Genomic DNA, 9741 nt, shown 5'->3' with positions numbered 1-9741 from the left:
ATTTAATCACTCATTCAACAAATTTGTTCAGAAACACAGCACTATTAAGGAACAATGCAAAACTTTCCTTATGAGCACTGAATCGTACAAAAAAAGCAGAAACAAAACAAAACAAACAAAATTTTGTTCATTGGCGAGATGAAACAGAAGAACCATTTTAGGTTCCTCAACTTCAACTTTTCGCTTATTTTAATATTTTAATAATCAAAATAACTTTTCATCCATTGATGTTAACAGTGGCGGCTCGTCGGGGGAGGCATAATTTTAAGGTGAAAATGGGAGGACGACGATTTAATGTTAATAAAATTCACAATTAATTTCAGTTCAGGTCTCAGAATGTGTATTTTTTGTTTGTAATTTCACAGTTGTAATACCATAACGTGAAAGCGCCGCTTTTCTATCGCGAATGTGCCGAATCTGCTGATGTAATTACAACTGCTAATGATAGAGAAGGGGAGGGGGAGGCCGGGGGAGCACGAAGCTCGCCTCCGTTGGTAAAAAAAATTAGCCAATCACCATCGAGTGTTCACTTTCATCGCTGAGGAGTGTTGAGAAAAGAAACCTCGCAAGGGAGGCTAGCCTCCCTTCTGATATCAACCAATCATCACAGAGATTTTCTGACTAAAAGCAACCAAAAAGCCATTTAAAAGTGGTTAAGCAAATAATAATAATCGGTGGAAAACACAGGGTATTGCAGCCATTAAACTGCATCAGAGATTGCAGGTTCTACCTGACCTAAAAAGCCTTGGCATCCATCTAAAAAGCTCTATGACCAGAGGCATTTAAATGTACATTAACAAATAGTGTTAGGTTCATCGCCTTCCATTGTCAGTTGCACTCGTTCCTGTTGCCTGTCCCTAATCTGGATGCGCATTGAGTCTAAGGGCCCTATTTTAACGATCTAAGTGCATGGTCTAAAGCGCAAGACGCAGGTGCACTCAGGGCGTGTCCAAATCCACTTTTGCTAGTTTAGTGGTCTAAACGGGTTGTCCCTATATTCTCTTAATGAGTAATGGGTGTTTTTTGGGCGTAACGTACAATAAACCAATCAGAGCCTCATCTCCCATCCCCTTTAAAAGGGTTCGCTATTTACATGACAATGTAATTTCTCATTTTTAAAAATATTTGTGTGCTGCTGCGTGTCCCTGTGTGTGTAATAAGCAAAGTGTACGCGCGTTGTGCACCCGCCTATAGGCGCATATTACTAACGCGCTCTTTAAATAACAAAGAAAAAATATTGCACCAGACTTTAGACCGGGTTTGAGTTGGTCTATGGCGCAGTCTATTTTCAGTTCCTCAAAATAGCAACGCGCCAACAATGCGCCTGAACACACCTTTTTTAGACCAGCATGGGAGCACAAATGGGCGCAAATGCATTTGCTATTTAAACAACGCGGCGCAGGACGGCAAAACTAGCAAAAACACTTGCGCCGGGTGTATGATAGGGCCCTAAGGAGGAAGCGAAATAACCAATATTTTGAATTTGGACTGCAGTACCCATTTCAACCACGAGCTGTCAATATTACATACCAACGCAACACACCTTTAAGTCATTTGTTTAGTTTTGTTTAACAAAAACAGTTCTAAAGTAACTTGCAACATTGTGCCTAAAATATGTTCATTTATGCACTAAACCAGACTGCATATGGTACAAAAATGATATGTAGATGGGTTTGCGGTTTGGCAGACAGAGAAAAATAGACGACGTCTTGCGGCATGTCAGCGATAATTAAAGTGTGCATTAATTTAACAGCGTTTAGTCATACCATATGCAACAATGGTTTTTCAGAGACGCTATTCTTGAGGGACGAGCCAGATGCTGGATTCATTTCAGTTCTTTCATTCTTCATCTCTTTCATGTTTAGGTTCTCAATTTGCTTTTTGAGCATCAGTCCCTGAAATGCCATGGTGCAGACTATCAGTACAGTCACTGAATAAACTGCATTATGATGTCTTTAAGAGACGGCACAGGGCTCTTTTGAAACATCATAAATGAATCCAATATCCTTATTAAATTGTCAGGAACTGTCAATGCATGCTTTTCAGTATTTATCCACTGTATGCCTGAAACGTAAAGCCAAAAATGTCATAGCCATCAATAAAATATAAACATGTTTTATACAAAAGAAAAACACTTGTATAAATCGGTATTAACAGCAGAAATTCACCGTGCTTAATGGAGCCCAATACACATTGAATGAATCAGTACAGGTGTTTAAAGCACTCAGAGGTGTATAGATGTTAAAAGCAGTGGATATGAGCCCTGCTCATGACAGGACCCATTTCTCAAATGGGGGATGATGTGAGTGATGCACTCCAAAACCAGCAGCTACCTTATCAGCAAAGAGATTCCACCTGCCTCCATGTTCCATTTTATTTATGGCTAGATACCTACTTCTCACGATTTAGACGCGAGTCAATGCAACCACTAATTATGTTGTATTCACTAAGGTACCATTCAAAGCGGTCTAATTTCAACAAATACAGCGAAACTAATTGCACATTCTGTCAAGAAATGTTTGCATGATATTACATCAGATGAAATTCAGTCTTTTTAAATGTTATAAAATAAAAATAAGTATATATATATATATATATATATATATATGATTTGAAAGAAAATATAAAATAAAGATTTTTTTTTAACTTTACTTTTTAAAAGAATTAAAAAGATACTTCAAAAAACAACAACAACAACAACAACAACAACAACAATAGAAAAAAAACAAAAACTAATTTATTTCAATATCATTTTCAGAAGTTGAAATTTAGGGGTTAGGGTTCGGGACAGCCTCCTCCCAATTGAAAGTACCCAATAAATGATGATTTCATATTTATTAAGCTATATTTAATTATTAGAATTTAATTTATATAAGTTATATTTTAATTTTGCTATTAATAATGCTATTGTGCATTTCCATAGATAATAGAAGGATCTTAGTAAACATCTAAGATTTGAATACTTAAATGCTTTAATTAATGTGTTCTTTGGTTATGGGACAGCAGTTTGCACCAATTCTGTAGAATGGCCCATACTCATTTTGTCTCGCATAGTTGAGGTATACCTATGATGAAAATTACAGGCCTCTCTCATCTTTTTAAGTGGGAGAACTTGCACAATTGGTGGCTGACTAAATACTTTTTTGCCCCACTGTATATATATATGTATATAATGCTTACATATTAATATGATAAATTATTATAAATAAATAATAATATATAATAATTTGTAATATGAAATAAATAAAAGTATGAACAAATTATTAATACTTTATTAAGTATAATATAAATATTTAAAAAAGCATACATAAATTGAATGAAGATCATTCAAAAACTTACCTATACCTTCGAATTGTCTTAATTTGGCTTAACGTGACTTTCTCAGCAAAAATATTATAGATATACACACTATGTGATTAACTGATTGCCACATCAACTTATTGTTATTAAAATTAGTTTCATACTAATACTAATAATAGTGCTAAATGTAGACAGATTGAAAATCTATATTTTAAGGATGACAAAATATCGCATCCAGGTTTTCATTTCAACTTCAATAAATCCAGTTTCGTCTGTGAGGCAATCGATGTAACAAGCACAGAGTTCACACTCCTCACTGACAAAATTCAATACTGAGCCTTGTTTTTTTTTGTTCTGTAGATTGGATCCTACATGATTAATATGGGGATTTTAAATTAGGTCACATCTGGAACAGACAAAAGAACCCCACAGCCTGACCCACCTCCGGTTTTGTTGAACAACAGCTTGTTTCGCACAGCATGCCTGAACCATGCAATATTTATACCCGACTTGACAGGTAACTTGAGCACATCTACAGAGGCAATCATCTTCATGAATTAAGATGAAAATCAAATGGCATCACCAGACATAGAGAACAGCCATTCAGTGGGATTTAAGATGTGGCCAATTCTTCCCTGACTGCCACAATCAGAAAGGGGAGGGTTACAGTGTTTCGGATGGCACAGAAATGTTCATTCTCTCTGGAGATGTTGCTCATATAACGTCTCGTCTGTGCAATCTCAGCTGTTTGGACTCTCATTCTGACGGCACCCATTCACTGCAGAGGATCCATTGGTGAGCAAGTGATGTAATGATAAATTCTGATGACCAAATCTGTTTAGATGAGCAAATTTTCATTTTTGGGTGAACTTCCTTTAAGATTGTTTAGAAGAAATTAAGATCTTTAAAGTAATAATCCTGTCATCATTTACTAACCCGGATTAGTTTTAACTCAAAATGGTTCTGTGAACTTGCCCTTTGTGTTCCACAGAAGAAAGGAAGGAAACCAGGTTTGGAATGACAATGAAGGAGAGCAAATTATGACAATTTTCATTTTCAGGCAACTGTCTCTTTAAGCACAGATTACTCTCAACGGCAACTGAAAGAACGTCTCATAAAATATCTATTGATAACACTCCAAAAAAATGAAATGACTGAAACCTCAGTGAGCTCATAGACACTGCTGCAGCCTGCCAAAGTGTCAGCAGTGGCAGAACAAAACTGTTCCGATTCACCTTTTTAAAAGCCAAATATATGAGGGGGAAATGGACACTGCAGCTGGTAATCAAAAATGTCAGCGCTTTAAATGGGATTGGCACGCAGGTTGGGTTGGAGGTGGAAGGAAGCTTCGGGGATTTGGACCAAGCAAATTTCTTGGACCATTTCTTCCTGCAGCTGAATCCCAGGCTTGTTTAGCCACCTGTGGGTCCAGATGTCTGATGAGGAGGACTGCGGGGACTAACATCATCTGTCTATCTCTGGCTCAGAGACATCTTCATATATTTTAGTATTCACCTCATGCACCTCAGCAATGACTGTTTTACTCTGTGAGAATGGCTCATTCCTATTCTGCAGATTCATCTGAAGATCTTTATGAAGACAATACGGGTTTCATCAGTCTGAGACCACTAGTAAAAGTCATTTTTCTACTTTGATGTATTTTTCCCTTTAAAAATGAGGTTATTTTACAAGGTATATTTGTAGCAATAGCCAAAAATACATTGTATGGGTCAAAATAATAGATTTTTCTTTTATGCCAAAAATCATTAGGATATTAAGTAAAGATCATGTTCCATGAAGATATTTTGTAAAGTTCCAACCATAAATATATCAAAACTAAATTTTTGATTAGTAATATGCATTGCTAAGAACTTAATTTGGACAACTTTAAAAGGCGATTTTCTCAATATTTAGATTTTTTGCACCCTCAGATTCCAGATATTCAAATAGCTGTATCTCGACCAAATATTGTCGGAAATACATCAATGGAAAGCTTATTTATTCAGCTTTCAGATGATGTATAAATCTCAATTTTGAAAAATTGACACTTAAGACTGGTTTTGTGGACCAGGGTCACATTTGTCCAAAGAATCTTAAAGGGGTCATATGATGCTTTTTAAAGATCATTATTTTGTGTATTTGATGTAATCTCTCTCTCTCTCTCTCTCTCTCTCTCACACACGCGCGCACACACACACACACACGATGCGCAAAACTCAGTCAATAGCAAATACTTAAACTAGTAACAAAACATACTTTCAGTAGCTGATTCAGAAGCGCCAGATTGTCATAGCAAAGTCAGAATGACCTCCTCTCCTAGGTTCACGAAACGGTCGTCCATAAAATGCATTGCTGTTCTGTTGTAAGTAATCTTAAAGATTCCTAAATGCATCTACTTTCGGAAGGCCAAATAAAGTGCTTTTGCTTTCGCCTAGAAACACACAGCTTTCCCTGACATGGCTGCTTCAACACTAACTGCGGTTACTGAAACCACGCCTTCTTTCTTTGCGTGCACATTTGGGCGGCATTACGCAAATATTTCCACATAGTGAGGTAGATATGTGGGGGCGTGTTAGAACGAGCCGTTTTAGGGGGCGTGGAAGAGTCTTAACTTTGATAAAGTATCTCTCTTTGGTTTTGAGACTTTAGTCTTTGCAACTTCAGGGATCTTATCTATGCACAATCAGCTTGTAACACTCCAAAGAGAAAGAAAAACTTGAAATCGCATCATATGACCCCTTTAAAATTGTTTAGAAGATATTTTTCTAATTCAATGCAATTTTTCCCATTGCAAATTGTTATTTATCATTTATCCAAAGAATCTTCAGACTGTTTAGAAAACATTTTAAAAGTTACTGCATTTCTTTCCTTTTACAAATTGCTATTTATCATTGATCCAATGAATTTTTTTGATAGATTGTTTAAAATGAATTGTCTAATTTAATGCATTTTCAATTACAAATTGTATTTATCATCATTAGTTCAAGGAATCTTTAGAAATGACAAATTATGTTATTTATTATAATTTATCTAAGGAATCTTAATAATGTCTAGAATACATTTTTCTAATTGTATGTTTTTTTATTACAATTTATGTCATTTATCATTCAATTACAATTAAGATTATTTAGAAGAAATTAAGCAGATCTTAAAAGGAACAGTTCACCCAGAAACTCATTTCTGTCATCAATTACTGAAACTGAGTTTGATTCATAAATAAATAATTCACATTGGTTTTGTGAAATTGGTCAACTGATTCACTCAAAAGACTCGCTTCGACAGCTTTCAGCCTCACCCTGCTTCATTCTACTACGTTAATAAATCATTAGCTCATCCATGAACATGATTTCTGCCAGAGTCCCCTCGGATTGCTTCGGCTGTGGGGAAGATGATGACAACTCCCATGATTCCACACTCAGTCACGGCGTCATCAAACTATGCCTTTGTTTCTTCTGAATATGCGCCTTCTAGTGGCGAAAATTACATTGTGCCTTTAAAAGAATTGTGCATTTGTGTTTATGGTGGTTTTTAGTCATTTGGGGCTTACCAGAAATGGAGAACTCCACAAGTTTGAAAAAATATGTTCTTTAGCATGATGTAAGATGATCACTATCAATGTCACCAGGTACTTAAGACTAGTTACCTAGAAAGGGAAAAACATTAAGTATTTTTTAATCATTCTGTTATAACATTCCTTTTGTTTTAAATATCTCAAAATCCTAAAACAACGTTTATTTCTAGACATTAAATTTTAGATTTTCAATGTGGTCTTAGACAATATGGGCCCCACTGTCTCATAATGCAAAACTGACACTTTTACAACCATTATCAAAATCTGTGCTCTGCAAATCTTCTAGTGATTTCATGATATAAACTGCGTACGGTTCTGTCCATTTTTCTATCCAAGCAGTGGCCCTGCTGACTGACAGCGCTGCTTATTGTGTCAAGAATATTTAAAGTGAATCGGCAGCGAGGGACCCGTACACTGCGGCTGAAATCTCTCCTTCATCTTCTTGTGTTGAGAATTCTATTTGACAAATCCCATCGCACAAACACACTAAGCCTCACACCACGCACTTCACAGCATGTCTGTGTTTCTGAGAAATTGCTTTGTGCATCCCAGTAGGTGACAACAATTGTGGTGGCATCAGCAACCTCACACATCGCTAAAAACTGTGGAAAAATCATTTTCATGGCTTCACCTCAGCACTGGTCAAGGCTGGGGAAGAGACAGGGATTGTATGCTATACGATACGGGGGCAGAATGCTTGTTAAAGGCAACATGAAATCAAAATGAACTCTATTAGCCTTCATCATAAATCTTTCTACTTATATTTTGCATGAATCATCAGTGCATATTTGCAAGTCAAGGCAAGTCAGATCACTTCACAGCCATCTTGAAAACTCCCCCAGTTATTTTCTAAGCATGCTTATGTTCCAACAACCTGTCAGCAAAATTATGATGTAAGAAAATTTAAGAAAACTGAAAGTACTGTATGTATGACAAGATAATGTATGTTCTGAAAACAGGCATGAAACTTGGTGAAGGTGAGAAGGGACAACAACAGAAAAAAGAAATTAACAATAAAAGTCAAAAATTTCTTGTTATTTAACAATAGCGGTAAAATTTAACTTTTCCTGTAAGGCCAGTGAGGACCAAAGAAGGACCAAAGTCGTCATTTAATTAATTTTTTACAATTACAATTGATCATTTACACATTTTTTTTTAAAGAAAATAAATCATTATTACAAATACTTATTTATCGTTTATCCAAGGAATCTTAAGCTTGTTTAGATGATTTCCGTCCCCCCCCCCAAATTTGTAATTTTTCCCCATTACAAATTGTTTATCATTTATCCAAAGTTTTCTAAAGATTGTTCAGATAATGTTTTTCTAATTTAATGCATTTTTATCCCATTATAACCTATTTATAATTTATCCAAGAAGCCTAAGATTGTTTAGATGATTGTTTTCGAATTGAATACATATTTTAACAATTACAAATTATTTATCCAATGACTCTTAAGATTGTTAAGATGATTGTTGTCTAATTTAATGCATTTCCCATTACAAATTGTTATTTATCATTTATTCAAGGAATTATAAGATTGTTTACATCTTTTATTTTTTCAATTTAATGCATTTTCCCCATTACAAATCATTTACCCCCCAAAAAAACTTTTTTAAAAAGAATAGTTCACCCAGGAACTGCTCCAATATTTCAGTGAACAAGTTCAGCTTGATTCATAAATTAACCGTGTCACATTACGAAAGTGTTGTTAAACTTTAAAAGTCGTCAACAATAAAGCAGTGATAATTGTGACCAAACACCGAGAAATCAGCATCTAGGTGGATTTGCTGCTAGATAATTTGCTGACCTAGACCTGCACGGAGTTAAAGGAGAGTAGTAAAGGGTAGTGAAGACAAATGTAGCAAGCTGTGTTGCTGAACTACAGTAGAAACCATCTTGGAGAGGATCAGAAGGTCACGAAAGGCATGAGAGATGGAGTGTCAGAGTCAAGATGGCTAATCTCACTGATATAAGGCGCTTTTGCAGAGGGAGCTAACATCCATTTCCCATGAGTGCTGCACACAAGCCATAGACTGTAAATTGCTAGAGTATTCAGTACAGCAAGTGAATTATTCCTCTTTGACAGCAATCATCAACAGCCTGGCATTGACATCGCTTCAGGGAAGAACCCTGGTTGAATCAAAGTGAAGAACTGCAATGAAAGATACTTTAAAGGAACAGTGTGCGTAAAATTAAAAATTCTGTCATCATCTACAAACCCTCATGTTGTTACAAACCCATAAGACTTTCTTCTGTGGAGCATAAAAGATGATGTGTGCTAAAGCAATGTGTTGGTTGCTTTTTTCTATATAAATGAATGGGTACTGAAGCTTTCAAGCTTAAAAAAAACACAAAACTATACAAGTTCGCTTCACAAGATGTTACTTGATGGACTGGAGTCGTGTGGATTATTGTGATGTTTTAATCAGCTCTTTGGACTTTTATTCTGATGGCACCCATTCACTGCACATTGGTGAGCAAGTGATGTAATGCCACATTTCTCCAAATCTGTTCTGATGAAGAAAGAAACTCATCAACATCTTGGATGTCCTGAAGGTGATTACATTTTTGGCAAATTTTCATTTTTAAATGTATTGTTCTGAATACAAGACAACCCCATTTTTTCATATGTACTTATAAAATAAATTAATAAAAAAAAATAATATATATAGTCTTATATTCAAAATAATACAGTATTACTTTAAACTGTTGTTCACTGATGATATTCTCTATTAATTTTATATTAATTAAAAAAAGATTGATTTGTTTATATTATAGTGCTGTCAAACGATTAATTGCATCCAAAATAAAAGTTTTTGTTTACTTAATAAATATATATATATATATATATATATATATATATATATAT

This window comes from Sinocyclocheilus grahami, unplaced genomic scaffold (assembly GCF_001515645.1).
Source record: "Sinocyclocheilus grahami isolate Dianchi unplaced genomic scaffold, SAMN03320097.WGS_v1.1 scaffold197.1, whole genome shotgun sequence".
Classification (NCBI taxonomy): Eukaryota; Metazoa; Chordata; class Actinopteri; order Cypriniformes; family Cyprinidae; genus Sinocyclocheilus; species Sinocyclocheilus grahami.
This window is presented reverse-complemented; position numbering follows the sequence as displayed.